Source organism: Anas acuta, chromosome 3, assembly GCF_963932015.1.
Source record: "Anas acuta chromosome 3, bAnaAcu1.1, whole genome shotgun sequence".
Classification (NCBI taxonomy): domain Eukaryota; kingdom Metazoa; phylum Chordata; class Aves; order Anseriformes; family Anatidae; genus Anas; species Anas acuta.
In genome coordinates, this window is record NC_088981.1 from 40,107,444 (window position 1) to 40,123,019 (window position 15,576).

Genomic DNA, 15,576 nt, shown 5'->3' on the forward strand with positions numbered 1-15,576 from the left:
AATAGGACAGTTTTAGGGCTCAAAGTGGTTATGAAGTTTATTCATATAGAATTGATGAATTATATAAGGAATACTTCTGTATGTCTACAAATAAATTAGGAGTCCTGCATATTTGGTAAAAACTGCTAAAAAAAACCCTGGTGTTTTAGTCCAAATATTAACATTTAATATTAATGCCTTTTTTTCTTCCTGAAGAAGGAATTACAATATGAAACCAATTCAAAGCCCAAAGACATCAGTGCTAGAAGCCCAAATATATTATATTTTGGCCCCATCGAGCAATTGATTTTTTTTTTTTTCCCCTGGTATTAAGCATTCAACAGCTAGGGCAAGTTTGTTCTTACTATACTATCAACTCGGAACAGACCGATAAATTGGAACTGACTTTCGCAGAACCTGGGGATGGGTCCCAAACCATTTTAAGCCCCCATCCCAATGAGTTGTACATTACTAAAGCAACTGTGCATGAATGATTATATAGGTTATATAGGTAGTCTAGGTACTTGTGTCATGCACTGTAGTTATTTCAGTGACTGCCTGTATGCTATGGTTAGGAGCTTGCGAAATTCTATTCCAAATGCTATCTCTATTTACTTCCTCAGCTTAGTTCTTCCTTAACATAAAATGAAAAGCCTATTAAAATGTGAAATGAGTAGAACTTGTAAAAGAAAATACACCAATAAAGATTCAAAATGAGTTCCAGCATTTAATGCAGAATGAACAGAGGTGTCAAAATAGGTAATATCTTTAATATCTTTCTAATACCACAAACATCTAAATTATTAAACTTCATTAAAGTAGTCATTAAATTGGCTAATGACTTTCTCCAAGTATTTTTGAACTATATGTTCGATAAATGTGACCCAGTACAATGTGTAGCAGAAGATTTAAACAAACCCCACCAACCTCCAAAGGGAGAGAACTGCAGAAAATCCATTCCAAGTTAAAGGAATAGTACTTTGAAGTCCTTTGCTACTTCTGAACCTTTTTAGGAAGTCAGCATCCAGTGAAGATTTTCCCTCCCTTTTCCTAAATTTGTCCAAACATTTAAAAACGGATTTGAAGAAATTGCCATTTTAAAAATACAATGGTGGAACTTAACATCTAAATTTAATTGAATATAAAAGTTTAAAATAAATAAATAAATAGAGTCACATAAAAGCATGCCGAATATGAAGATTCAAGGCATGAAAACGAAGTCTCTAAACTGATTAAGAGCATGGAACAAGCAAGAAGATACTTCTGGAAAAGAAAAAAGAACAACAAAGATTTTGGCCTAACTAGAAATCATTTGTCCAGGTGAAGTCTTGAAGTAATGACTGTACTTTGCCCTTTGTGTTTGGTATTTGCTAAGTCAAAAATTCTCTGTATTTTCAGCCCTCCTGATAGCTGAAAGCAAAACAGCCACCAGCCAGGTCAGACCTAGTGGCAGCTAGCTCTGACTGAGGAAAAGCAACCACCTGAAGCCTGGCAGGAGGCAATACTGAACTAACACCCTGAACCCTGGCACTTTGCCTACAGCTGTAGCTGTCAGCTTCAGAGCTGGGAAGCTTTAGTGAGCATCCAGGAATTGTTCTTTATTTGTTGCTGAATTTGACTTTGTACATAGAAATACAACAGAAAAGACATACACATAAGCATGCACACAGTATAATACTTTTAGAAAGCATCTCCGGATATGAAAATACCTGAAGTCATGGTATGCGATCCCGCACAACTTCTGGAGCTAGACTGCCACCTACACCCCAGCTCGGAAGTGGCCTATACTTTTTGCAGCTCCGTTCCCATAATAGCAGTGTTTCCTTAAACTGCCAGGCCATTTGAGAGGACTTGTCTGGGAACTTTCTGCTTTTCCTTGACTTTGTTTTTTCCTTCATCTCAACAAAAAGTTATTTCAATGGGAAAGGCATTATGGCAAAGGTGGTATTAAACAGTTTTTCTTAGAGGAAGAATAGAATACTCAAAGAAATGCTGTTAATGATTGAATTATCAAGGGTTTCCATTTACTGGAAAGAGAAGAATTTGCCCTGTAGCTTCACAGATGCTAGAAAGTTCAGACAATCTAGAAATAAGTGGCAGAAAAAAAAAATAAAAAAAGAAAGATTTCCAGCACACATGGGGAAATGACCTCTTCTGTACTTTGTAGAGTTCCACATTAAATAGATAAAATGCAGTGTGGTTTTAAAAAGGTGCTTTTTTTTTTTTTTTTCATAAAAAAAAAGAAAAAAAAAAAACACAAAAAACCACAGACCTCTTCAGATAGGTTGTTTTCAATATATTCCTAAAAGCAAACTGCCACGTTTGCCTGAGAAGGTCGAGGGCATGTTTTGTGTGAGCCAGACAACAATGCCACCAGCCACACTCAATTCAATTCTCCAGGACGAGTTCTCTCCAGCACAGGGCCTATTCATGCAACTTCATTTCAGATACATTCTGGGAAGCATGGACCATCATTTATCAGTAAGTATATGTATTTAACAAAGTATGCAGAGGAAAGCTATAACCTTCAATAAAACTGCTTTTAGAATTCCTTTTCCAAATGCATTTCAAGCATTTCAATATAATAGACTAAGATAAGCCGGCAATTCACATAATTGCCATTTGTGTCTTAAAATGAAGATTTCTTTGCTTCCTGTGCATTTATAGTTTGTGTTAAGACAAACTGTTTTGCACAACAGTGCTGAATTTTTCCACTTTGAATTGGTTTAGGTCAAAAATACTGATATGTGTTTTGAGTCCTACAAGTGTCTTGAACAAAGATTAACCAGTAAATCCAATCCAAAGCACACTTATGTTTTCTTCAAGCATACAATTGATTTAGCTTTAGTTAAAATTAGCTCAGTATTGGTTTTCATTTACTTATTTTTATTTTGAAAACATTGCTTCTTAAGAAGCTTGTGTTTGCACCATATTCCTGTGTCAGCTACCTAGGTATAAATCCAAAGTAAACCACTAGAGCGGCTCTTGAATTTCACTGGTGTAATTTACAGAAAACTTTTCACTTATTCTACATCTGTTGGTAATGATTCATAGAACTGAACAGTATTAGTAACATACTGACACCTCATCTTCAACTTCTCCCTTCCAACTTGTCTTAGACTTGTCATAGAACATGATGATGTTCCAAGCAAAGGACATTTTGTGCCTTAGCAGATTTCATCCTAGGATTTGAGTACAATGGAAAAAGAACCCCTTCATATCTTCCTTACGAGGGCTGTTGCTATTGCATTGACATATTAAAGGCCTCCTCCCCTTTACTGATGCTAAAGAGCAAAGTCTTCCTTCATTAGTCAACTAATCCAGACAGAGCAGAAATCATCCTACTGTGCTTTTATTGCTCCTAGCTCTAATGGTTGTGCTGACATTTCCGAAGTGCAATTGTGCTATTTCTTGAAATCTTTTTAATTGTGAGTTTTACATCTGACAGGCATACTGCTCTCATGCTGATGGTACATTATGCAACACTCCTTAATTTCTGATGTTTTTGCCAATTCCAAGATGGCATGGGCTCTTCGTATTGGGCACAGAGGTAACAATCTTCTCTTAAAGGATAAAGCAAGTAATTCATAGTTTGGAGTCTGTTGCCCCAAGCTAACTTACCTTAAAATGGTGAGTCACCCAGCTTTCTGCTTCTGAATGAGAGCCAGAGCCTGTAATGAGCTACATGCATCAACTCTATTTAAATATTTTTTTATACCAGAGAAGTTGGTGGTTACATGTGAATACTAAATACAAGCTTCATATGGGGAAAAAATTGTCAATGAGTCTTTCATAATTTTCTCATTCATAAGTTAACAACTTCCTAACAGTTTAGTCATGTACTAGAAATCACAACCAATCTGCTGAAGATCTACAAGCATTTTCAGAATGTGGATGCTGAGGGGCAAAATTGCTTCCTAAGAAGATATAAATTAATAATATTTGAGAAAAAGAAGAGCTGAATAGAACTCAAAGAATGTGGTTTCGGGTAAAAAACCATGTGTTTTGACAGCACGCTTACTGAGTGTGCAAACTGTGCAAGACAACCTGGCTTATGTACAGAGAACCAGGGAATGGTGATGAATTTTGAATTTGGCCTCAGCACAAACAGATTAAACAGTTCTTTCATTTCTGCACTGGTAGGAGACACATTCAATGGGTGAGCCCAGAGAACTATTGTTAGGGCCTCATGTCATCCTGTGCATTATTTCACCATAAAACATTTGTATCTACTCCTTCCTTATAGAAGATGAGCATTTTTTTTATTTTATTTTTTTTAATTACCACTCCCTGCAGATTCAATATTCATCTCTTCCTGCAGGATGGAAATTGCATGGCAGAGGAAAGAACGGACAGAAAGGAGATCTTATAAAGAATTTCCTTCTGCTTTTATTACAGGAGAGAGTGAGCTGACAAAAATGTATACAACACTAAAAGCACTGTCTGAACCTTGAAATAACTTGTTAGTTAATTTCCTGCTTGACATTTTGAGCAGAGGAAAATATTGAAAAAGGACGTGTTGGATTAATTGTCATTTACAAAGGAACCTGAAAATTTAAGTCTAAAATATTTACAAATTTGTTAAAAGCCTAGTAACACAGAAATAAGTGAGCTGTAAATGATTCCAGTTTCCTTTTTAAACTCTATTTCCACTTTTATTTTTGCACATGCCCTTTCTTATATCCAGCTACTCTCACCCTCAATACTTCTGCTGCCATGCTTTAGCAGCCACAGACATCCCTGCTCTCCAGCCACACTTCCTTTTTATTTCTAATGAGTAGTAGCAGTTTCTTGTCTACAAGGTGCCTGAGTGATGTGTAACACATATGGATGTGCATTACTCTCTTGCTTAATGACTCCTCATTTCTTCAAGGGATTCATCAAGGGGATGTTAAGCAGTTCCTCAGCTTTGGTGATTAAGCCAGCAAGGGAGAAAGGTAAACTTTGATGTTAAATTTATTACATCCATTATAAATCCTTACGGTATATAGTGGACTATATTACGCTACCAAGTTCTAAATGCACACATTATGCTTAAGGGAAAGACATAGAAACAAATATTAGACCTCTCTAGACCTGATTTAGACCATATTCCTGCAAGACAGGAGATTCTAATGCTAGTTTACGTAGCAGATGACTGAAACTATCTGTGTTTCACTTACAGATTTTAAATTGCCAGCCTGTCTCCCATCCCTGTGTTCAGATATTTATGAAAAGAATATAAGGAAGCAGAGCAGGCACATCGCATTTTTGTTTGTTTGTTTTCATCCCCCACTCCCCTCCCATGGCCAACTCAACTAGGATCTGCAAATCAGCTGCTCAGGGACTTCCTGAGACAGAGGGTTCAAAGAGACTGTTGTACTTAGTGGACGTCAACAGGCCTTCATACCATCAATTCCATTTAATTGTTTTTAAAGATTACTTATACTTTCAAACTTCTGAGGTGAGCATATTAGAGCATTCCTTACTCCTTCTGATATCAGAAATAGGAAAAATCCCCTGTTCACCTTCCTACCTTTCATGGAATGATATACTTCAAGTATATATTCTTCTACCTGCCTTTTTTTCAGGCTGGGGTGCCCTCTTTTATATCCACTTCTGGTTTTGACTCTCAAATCTAGTATCTTATGTGAAAGCTGTTCTGTATTTCTATCATCCTTCTCTACCTCTGCTTTATATTTTTAAAGACAGGGTGCCTTGCTATTCATACATGGGCACAGTGCTTCTAGTTGTTTCTAACATTTGGCTTTACCTTTTTTGTGTTTTCCCCCCACTGCTGGTGTTTTTGGAGAAAAACCACCAGAGATCACAGCGACTCCAGGATCTTTCTTGGGGAAAAAGGTCTTACCTGACTGGTAAGCGCTAATAGAAAGCTTATCATCACATTCACTTATTTTAACTCAGGCATGCTACCATACACTTATCAGTATGGAAACCTACTAATGTTTATGACTCAGCCATTTCCACTGGATCAGGAGAGCCCACTGCAGTTCCTCGGAGCTTTGTTTTGACTCTCCTGACTGCTCCTCCCGCAGCCCATGCAAGCTGCAGCTCCCGGCGGGTGCCCGCTCTCGCAGCCCACGCGCTGGCTGTGCCCAACAGCACCAGCCCTGAGCCACCTCTCCAACAACTCTTCCTACTCTCCACTGTGCGGAGCGACTGCTCATCCTCACTCCTGCTCCCTGCCGTTGTAAAGGCAAGCTCTTCCCTAAATCCTAATCAGGGGGTTGAACAATACTGCAATCAAAATATCGTACTGTCCACTAGAGGGAAGTACCTCCGTGATTAGGATTTAACGTGTGACCGTGCGGATGGTGGAAAATCATCCTGTTCCTAAATTGTGAGGTAACGCTCATTTTGAATTTTTAATACTAATAATTAAATGAACAAGCGAACAACCATTTTTTGTGACGACATTGACACAATAGGTAATAAATAACCTTTAAAATTGAATTGTGTTAGGCCTACCTTAATGCAGACTTCTCTGTTCAATAAAAGCTTGCTTATGGTTTAATAGATTCACAGGAAATTGCTCTTGAAGAGCAATTAAAGAAAAGGGTTAGATTTGTATTTCTAGCAAAATCTGTACTGTATTCAGCTGCCTGAGACTACAAAAAAAAAAATAACCTTTCATGAAACGATGTTAAATTACTTTCAAACAATTGTCACTAACTAAAGATGAGTCATAAAGAGATGTCACTTGAATGGTATTATATTTGTCTCAGCACTCGCAGATGTAAACTCATCCTTTTTCATTCTTCTGCTACTTATATGGTACTACCAAAGAAAAAATCATACAGGTAGAGGTACTGTCTTACTGAAACATTTAACAGTAGTTATTTCATAATCTGAACAAAATATGCTCACAGCTATACACTTGTGGTATAAGATCCTAAGTCATTTATTCCCACAAAATTTAAGAACTGAGGAATGAGAAGGCTAAGTCACATACAGGCACAGTGTGGCCACATCACATTCTCATCCTGTTTTTTCTTTCTAAAATCTCACTGATGCTATTTTTAGCCCTTTTAGAAAAATATCAACAAAAATAGTGCCTCAATGTCTTTAAAGGCATCATTAAAGCCCTCCAACAGACTTAGTAGCATATAAGATTTCAGATACTAAACCCTCATGCAACAATTTTCTACTTGAGCCAGGCTTGAGCTCCTATTTCACTGAAATGCTCCTCTATCACTATTTCGAATTGTCACGATCAAATAGTCTAAGAGGAATTTAATGGGAAACCAATTACAACATAGAGCTAAACACAGTATTTTGAACCAACATTTTTTTAGGCAGTCTTGCAGAGATCTGAACCAGATGCCTTAACGTTGTCACTTAACTCTCTCGGGTGAAGGCATTCTTATTTCATTATAAAGCAAAAAAAATAAAAATTTCAGAAACAGGTGGCACAATGCCACTGCGGTGATTCTCATTCTGTGCCAGAGCTCTGCAGTCTGTGTTTCATGCTGAATCTGTGTATCGAGCCCACTGAAGCTCGCATGGCTTCATTAGTCTGGATTTCATATGAACACTTTGCATCCTTCTATTTGCTCCTGCCAGTTATAACATTTTAACATACTGCCAGGTAAGGACACCTTCTCTTATCTCGCCACACTGAGTTATTTGTGTTTCATTTTATTTATGTGGGAATTGCCAGGAAAAGGTGAAACAAAGCTTCCAGCCTGTTGCAGAAACTTGCCCTTTAGGTTTCCTACAGAGAAAGCAGGATTGTGTTTATCCTGTGCTTCCCCATCCTCTACTCCCCCTGCAGTTATTTCATATTTTGTCAGGAATGAGGATTTCTGTCAAGGAGCAGTCTGTGCCCCCTTCCCACTCCACTGTATTGTCCTGGGCAGAGCAGAGCCTCCTGCAAGCTGGTCTGGGAGCTGCTCTGACTGCAAAGGTGGTTTGGAGAGTTTTCCCTGCCCAAATGCACTCAGCCGAGAATACATCATCTCTATAAAGGCAGCAATTCTGGGGAAAAGGTGGGCAGGGGAGGCAATGCCCTCCCTCATGGGGTCAGGACCCCCTGCACATAGAGGGAGCAGGGGGCCTTTGCTGATGGACTCAAAACACAACATAAAAAGCTAAACCTGCAGCATTTTTTTTTTCCCAGATTGTTTCCTTGAACTGAAGGGTAAAAATGATTAAAAGAAGTCAAAACATAGTTTGCGATATATTTTTTTTCCTTAGCTGAACACAGAATGACAGTTGACTAAAGAGTTTTACATAAAATTTCCATTTCCATTTGAAAGGCTTACATTTTCAATAAACAACCCTCCTGAACTCAGGCTTTGTTCTGGAGAAACCCTCACAGACTGAACTAAACATTTATTTCTACATGGTCTCCACCACCTCACTTTCTCCTTCACAGCTCTGTCTTTCAGGTAACATTACAAGCTTCAACTTTACAAGGTGTTTCCCACTTCACACCAGCAAACCGTTAAACAAATGACTCACCTGCAGAGCGAACTCTGCTTAATGAGGGTTTTTGCTTTAGGTTCTGTTCAGGGCACAAACTGAAATAGAAGATGTTCACTTACCACTGAAGAGTCACTACTGAGTTTTGAGCAGCAGATGGTGAATGAATGGTGCACAGAAAATAAAGTTTAAATGGCATGCTTTCAACTGAAAAACAGAGAATTTTGACCCAGCTTCCGAGGTCTAAAAAACTGTAATTAACGGTGACTAGACTGCTTAAGGCTAATGGATTCCCTCTGCAGCCAGCCTATCATTTTATTTAAACTATAATGGAAGCAAAACGCTCCCTCTGCAATCAGCAGGTTGTGGCAGCACAGCAGAAATGAACGCAGAGAACAGGTGGGTGTTCTTGCACCGGGTATCAAAACCTTGTGGAAGGAAACACATTTCTTTGTAAAAATACAATGGGGATGGTGAAAGGCATGATGAAGGATTTCAAAAATAGAGTGCAAGAACAATGTTTTACATTGAATAGGTCAGAAAGGGGTCTCTGCTGTCTGAAGACACACAAAGCAATGCCTAGCTTATTTTTTCCTGCGTGCTGCTTTCATACTGCCTCAGACACATGCACAGGCTATCCAGCACAGAGGGGGATAAGTGATGTATTAGAGTGCTCAGGGCTGGCGTACCTGTTAATCCTTGTTTTTGGCAAGTGTCTTTGTCAAGTGTCCTCCTACAGAGAAACTGAAAGGTAAGATTTCCAGGAGTGGCCACTAATTTGAAGTTCTTCAAGCACTTTGGGCATATACCTAGAAAACCTAGCCAATAGAGGTCTGATCAGTTCACTGTTTCAGGGGGAGACTTCGCATTCCAACACATTTCAGAAGAGACAGGAAAAAAATCTAAACTCACTTAACCACCTAAGCCCTGGTTTCCACACCTATGGTATGTATAGCAGTACTATACCTGTAGAAGAATCATTAGTAATCCCTTTCACATAGATATTTAGGTATATGGACACTACTAAATTGATGTTTTTAAATACAAAGAATTAAGGTCATCTGGTAGTAGAGGTGACTTTTTTATTTAAAAAAAAAAAAAAAAGGTAATCTATTGGCAGACTTATTTATTGATCTTTAAAAAAACACAAATTTATTCAGTTCATCTCAGGTGACTAGATATAACCAGAGTGGACTTCTGTTAACACTGCAATAATTCAGGGTACATTTATAATTTATGGATTGCTATACGTTATTATAATTTACATTATAACTATCTCTCTCTGGAGATTATTAGAGATTCATAACTTTCCGAAATACTAATAAGCACTGAAATTTATTATGCATGCAGGGCTCAGTCTTGCAATGTATGTAGCCCTGTGAGACTAAGTTGGTGTTAGCTCTTATGGTTACACACTCTTCTAGCACAGAAGCAAAGCAGCAAAAAATAAGGATGGAAGGCTCCATAAGGGATGGTTGAGCTCTTCTTCTGGCATTTTCACCTGATAGAAGGATAACCATATACCTGGATTTATGCATTCTGTAAGCAAGCAGGAACCTAAAGGTTCACAGGTCCATGGGTCCATGAGATACATCCACAGATCCTGAGTGAACTGCTGTAGGAAGCTGCTAAGCCACTATCCATAATATTTGAGGAGTCACAGCATTCTGGCAAAGTTCCCACTGAATGGAAGAGGAAAAATAAATACCATAAAAAAAAAAAAAAAAAAGAGAAAAAAAAGAAATCCCAGGGAACTACAGGCCAGTCAGTCTCACCTCTGCACCTGGCAAGATCATGGAGCAGATACTCCTGGAAAATATGTTAAGACAGATGGAAAATAAGGAGGTGACTGGTGACAGCCAACATGGCTTCACTAAGGGCAGATCATGCCTGACAAATCAGGTGGCCTTCTATGATGGGGTTATAGCTCTGGTGGATAGGGGAAGAGCAACTGATATTATCCAGCTAGATTTGGGCAAAGCATTTGACCCTACCTCTCATGATATCCCTGTCTCTATGTTGGAGAGGCATGGATTTGATGGGTGGACCACTCGGTGGGTAAGGAGTTGGTTGGATGATCACACTCAAGTGGTGTTCCTCAGGGGTCAGTACTGGGACTGGCACTGTTTAACATCTTTGTTAGCGACATGGTCAGTGAGATTGAGTGCACCCTCAACAAGTTTGCCAGTGACACCAAGCTCTGTGGTGCAGTCAGCACACTGGAGGGCAGGGATGCCATCCAGAGTAACCTGGCCAGGCCTGAGAGGTAGGGCTGTGCAAACCTTATGAAGTTGAACAAGGCCAAGTTCAAAGTCCTGCACCTTGGCCAAGGCAATCCCAAGCACCAATACAGGCTGGGCAGAGAATGGATTGAGAGCAGCTCTGAGGGGAAGAACCTGGGGGTGCTGGTGGATGAGAAACTCAACATGAGCTGACAATATTCACCTTCAGCCCAGAAAGCTGTATTCTGGGCTGCATCAGAAGCAACATGACCAGAAGGGCAACACATGTGATTATTCCCTCTGCCTTGCCCTTGTGAGACCCTGTCTGAAGCCCTGCATTCAGATCTGGGGTCCCCAACAAAAGAAGGACCTGGACCTATTAGAATGAGTCCAGAGGAGGGCCACAAAGATGATCAAGAGGCTGGAGCACGTCTCCTGTGAAGACAGGGTGAGGGAGTTGGTGTTGAACAGGCTGGAGAAGAGAAGGCTCTGGGGAAGATCTTACAGAAGGTTTCCAGTACCTAAAGGTGACTACAGAAAAGCTGGGGAGGGACTCTTTGTCAGGGGGTGGAGTGATAAGACAAGGGGGAATGGCTTTAAACTATAAGAGAGGAGATTTAGATTAGACATTAGGAAGAAAATATGAGGGTGGTGAGGCACAGGTTGCCCAGAGAAGCTGTGGATGCTCCATCCCTGGAGGTATTCAAGACTAGACTGGATGGGGCTTTGGGAAACCTGATCTAGAGGATAGTGTCCCTGCCCATGGCAGCTGGATGGTCTTTAAGGTCACTTCCAACCCACACCTGTCTACAATTATGTGGAACAGCTTGAAGCTACTCAAAGTACAGAGTTCTTCTAAGGCCAGGCAAGGCCTTAGAAGTACACACAGTTCTTCTAAGACCACGGCTGCCCTGGAATTAAAAGTCTTTCATCTGTCTACCTCTCCAAACTGTGAGATCACTTTTCACACCTGGATAATTTGTGCTCTTTTCCAGGGTGGCTTTGAATACACAATTTACCCCCAGAAAGCTTTAGGTTGACACCAACCATTACAGTTGTGCCCAGAGATGAGTGTACTAGGAATGACTTTAGAAAAGAACAGAAATGCACTTGCAACTTTAAGGGTAATGCTTTGACAGCATCAGGGTTTGTCTATTTATTTTTATTTTTTGTAAACAGCCATATCCCAGTAGAATTAAAAAATGTCCTGCCACAAGTCCTCTTCATGAAACTATGCAACAAATTGCCATTCAGTTGTTTATATGAAACAAAGAGCCCAAACTGACATTTTTGCTCCTGGATCTTTTTCTCTGAAAATTCACAGAAGAACAAAGCTATATTTGAATAACAACCAGAACTTATCCAGTGTTTTCCAGGCATCATCTAGAACCATTTCAGTATTCTGCTTAATGCTTTACTTCCCATCACCCTATAGAGCCTGAAAGCCCCGAAACAATACCTCACAGTCCCCGTTGTTCCTTTCTGCCTACTGACATAACCACTTTGCCTGAAGGTGAGTGTGTGTGTGTGGGGGGAGGGGGTGTGGGAAGTCTTATTCAGGGAGTTTTCCCCAGGGCCTATTTTGATGCCTTTGGTGATTTTAGCATAACAGAGTTATTGCAACACTATAGCATCCCTGTTCCCAGTCTGGTATGCTACTTGCTGATCTTGGCAGAATCATTATGACTTTAAGCATTATATTTTTTTTTCCTATTTTTTTTGTGAGCTTATTCTTTATGCCCTTAAAGGGACTGGTGTAATTAAAAAAAAAAAAAAAAAAAAGTCAAGCTTAACCTGAGGTCAGGAACTTTGCTTCCAAGTTACTCAATATATCATCTTTAAGGACACCCATATATAAGATTAAAAAAAAATATATATATATATATATAAAATGGAAGCACAGCAAAGGTATTTTGGTACCTATCTTTTTGATTACACATACAGTTACAAGTAATCAAACCCTCAGACACTTCTGTATCATGCTTAGATCCTAATAATTACATTTGTCACTTTTCCACTCGTGTTTTTTTGAGAGGTGATAAACTGGTAAAATGCATTTTTAATCTGTAATTGCTACAAGTAAAACTGCTTCAGAAGTACTGGACATTTATTTCTACATGTGGTTCTGAATTCAAATGCACTGGTTATAAATAATTTCTGAGGCCCATGTAATATTTATGCAGGAAATCTGAAACTTCATGTCATGTTGAGAAAAATGAAACAAGGAGGAGAGGTTATTTTTCCCCTGAACCAGTGCAGGCTAAAGTATCTGACACCGTATTACCAGTGTAGTACAGGGTATTACCAGGTACAGGCTGTACCAAGAACGTGGGAACAGAGGTTGCAGCATCACCACTGCTGTGAGACCAGAAAGTCTCCCCTTGACAAGCCGTGCAGGCTGCATAGCTGTTTGAAACATCTTCAGTCCCTTCATCCCAGCCCTTTGCAAGGCTGCTAGCCCTGACATTGGGAAATAAATTGCACCTTCTCAGATCTCAGTGTTTGCATCCACTTGACAGAACACAGAAAACTAAGTGGGATCAATGTACTATTTCTCTCTCCACCCCCACCCCCCTTTTTTGTAAGAGGAGATTTTTAGACATTTATTTATTGAGTTGCTCAGCTCTATGCACTCAGATGGTATGGGCTAGATTTTGGAGTTAACTGCAACTGTCCATCTTTCAGGTGAGAATTACCTTTCCTTAAGGCATCTCCAACTTGCATAGCTATGGCTGAGCTAGGTTACCCATGGAGTCAATAGTGAGAAATAAATTTTTAGGGTGCAAATCATCCTAAGTGTAACCTGATTTAGGAGGTGAATCATATCTTAGGTTCTGCTGTCTCCAGATGGGAAAAAATATTGTACACACTTACTCAGGTTGGTCCTGCACTTATAGTCAGCTAGGACCTCAAACAATAACATGTAAGTACAGTTACCTTATGTGCCAGTATCAACCCCATTACCTATATGTACTTAAGACCCACAAGGGAAAAAATGCCCAGAGGCAAGGTGTTAGCTTGGATCACAGAAGGGAGTAATTTGGACCTCAGTTCTGCTCCTTGAAGGCTCCCTTTGTGCCCACAGGCACATTGGATATAGTGGTTGAGGCCATGGCAGCAGCCCAGGATGGGAGCTTGCACTCACCGCCAGGCTCCACAGAGGGCTCTTTGGGTGTATGGAGAGGCATTTGTTCCCTAAGGCAGGGAAGAGGAATAGGAGGCTACATTACCTAGTGTGGTCTCAGACCCTGTCCATCCAGGAGGTAGGGAGGTGGCTTGGGCTGGCTTGAGTCAAGCTGGGGGTGTCAAGAAAATATGACCTAAGGAGAAATGGTATCATTTCTTTTAAAGAGAAGATTAAGGGGGAGGAATATGCTAACAGTCTTCAAATATCTAAAATGGAGCAGTCTATTCTCTGTATTCGTAGCAGAGAAGACAACTACTGACTTGAGGTGAAATGAGCTAATTAAACTTCATAAAGATTTTTTAATGCTAAGAATACCAAAGCACTGAAATAAATGACAGGATCAGGATCTCCATCACAGGAAGTCTTTAAGAGACAGTCAGGAATGTTGTGGGAGAGAAACAGACTCTGTAGCTTGCCAAGCTTTCTTTCAGCTTTATTTTCCTACAGTTTTGTGCGTAAGCAGATGATGCAGGAGGAAATAAATGCTTGTGTGGCATACCACAGACAGCAGCTAATGATCTGAACACCAAATGGCTTGCAGTTTCATGGACCTCAGGTTTATCCAGCCAGCTAGAACATTACAAAGCACTAAAAACAAAAGAATCAGACTATTTTAAACTAAGTGAAAATTTCAGGTGTTTTTATTACAGTACTCTCAAAAACAGCTTGAATGTCAAAATTGGGCTCCAGTCAACAGGATGCTAGAAAATAGCCATTCCTCAGCACTGAGATCAACAAAACCCTTCACATTATTAAAACATATAGTGGGGTCATTGTAGAGGAAACTGTGACCAGAGACTAACTTGGTGGATCACTGGAGAATACTATGGCAGTAACAATGACTCATTTCATTCAGCAACCTGAAAGTGCAAAGGAGAACTTAGGAGCAGATGACATTGCTTTGAACAGTAGCAAAGGAAACATGTTGTACCCCTACTCTGTTCAAAGATGACAGAGAGCATTTCTGTTCACTCCTTCCCCTCCCTCTTTTCACAATTTCCATTAATAGTCTCACATTGCCCAAGGCTAAGTACTTCAGAAGACTAATGCTAAAGCAGGTGAACCTGGCTGGACAACAAGGAGACAGAAAACAAGCAAAAATGAATCCATTGGGAAAGGCACAGAATTAGAGCTGGATACTCAGTGCAACCATAAAGACAATAGAAAGTCTCATTATGGTGAGGTAGGAGCTGAAGATGTAAAGAAAAGTAATTTAAAGCTTTGGCGAATAGAAAGAAAACAGTTATGGAAAGACAGAGCTTTGAAGTGCTGGCACTTCAAACACACAAGAGCTGACAAGGAAAGAGGCAAAGGATCACTAACTCAGCCTTGACTGACAAGTGAAAATTATGCTACCTGACAAGGAGAGTGAATGAAAAGATCTAGAGTCTGCATCTGTTTGATCCAGACATCTTCTGTTGGCAAGATTATCAGAAAAGTCCTTTGGCAATATTTGGAAATCATTGAAGCAGTTTGCATTTAGCACATTGAACAAGGCTCTCCAGAATAAACAAGCTCTTTTCTGGGAAAAAGCATTAAAAAAGTAGACTATATTACAGATACTGATCTTAAAGGAGTCGAAGCACACTGTAACACAAGTGACTTACAGGAAAGAATTCTCATGCAGGTTAAGAATGTGGAAGAAGGAAAACAAACCATGGGGACAATGAGCAGGGCTTAGGCCAGGGCTAGAAACCAGATGCACTGCCTATGTTAAAGCTACGCCCTTATGTTAATGACTTGATCCAGTAAGTGTCCTAAAAG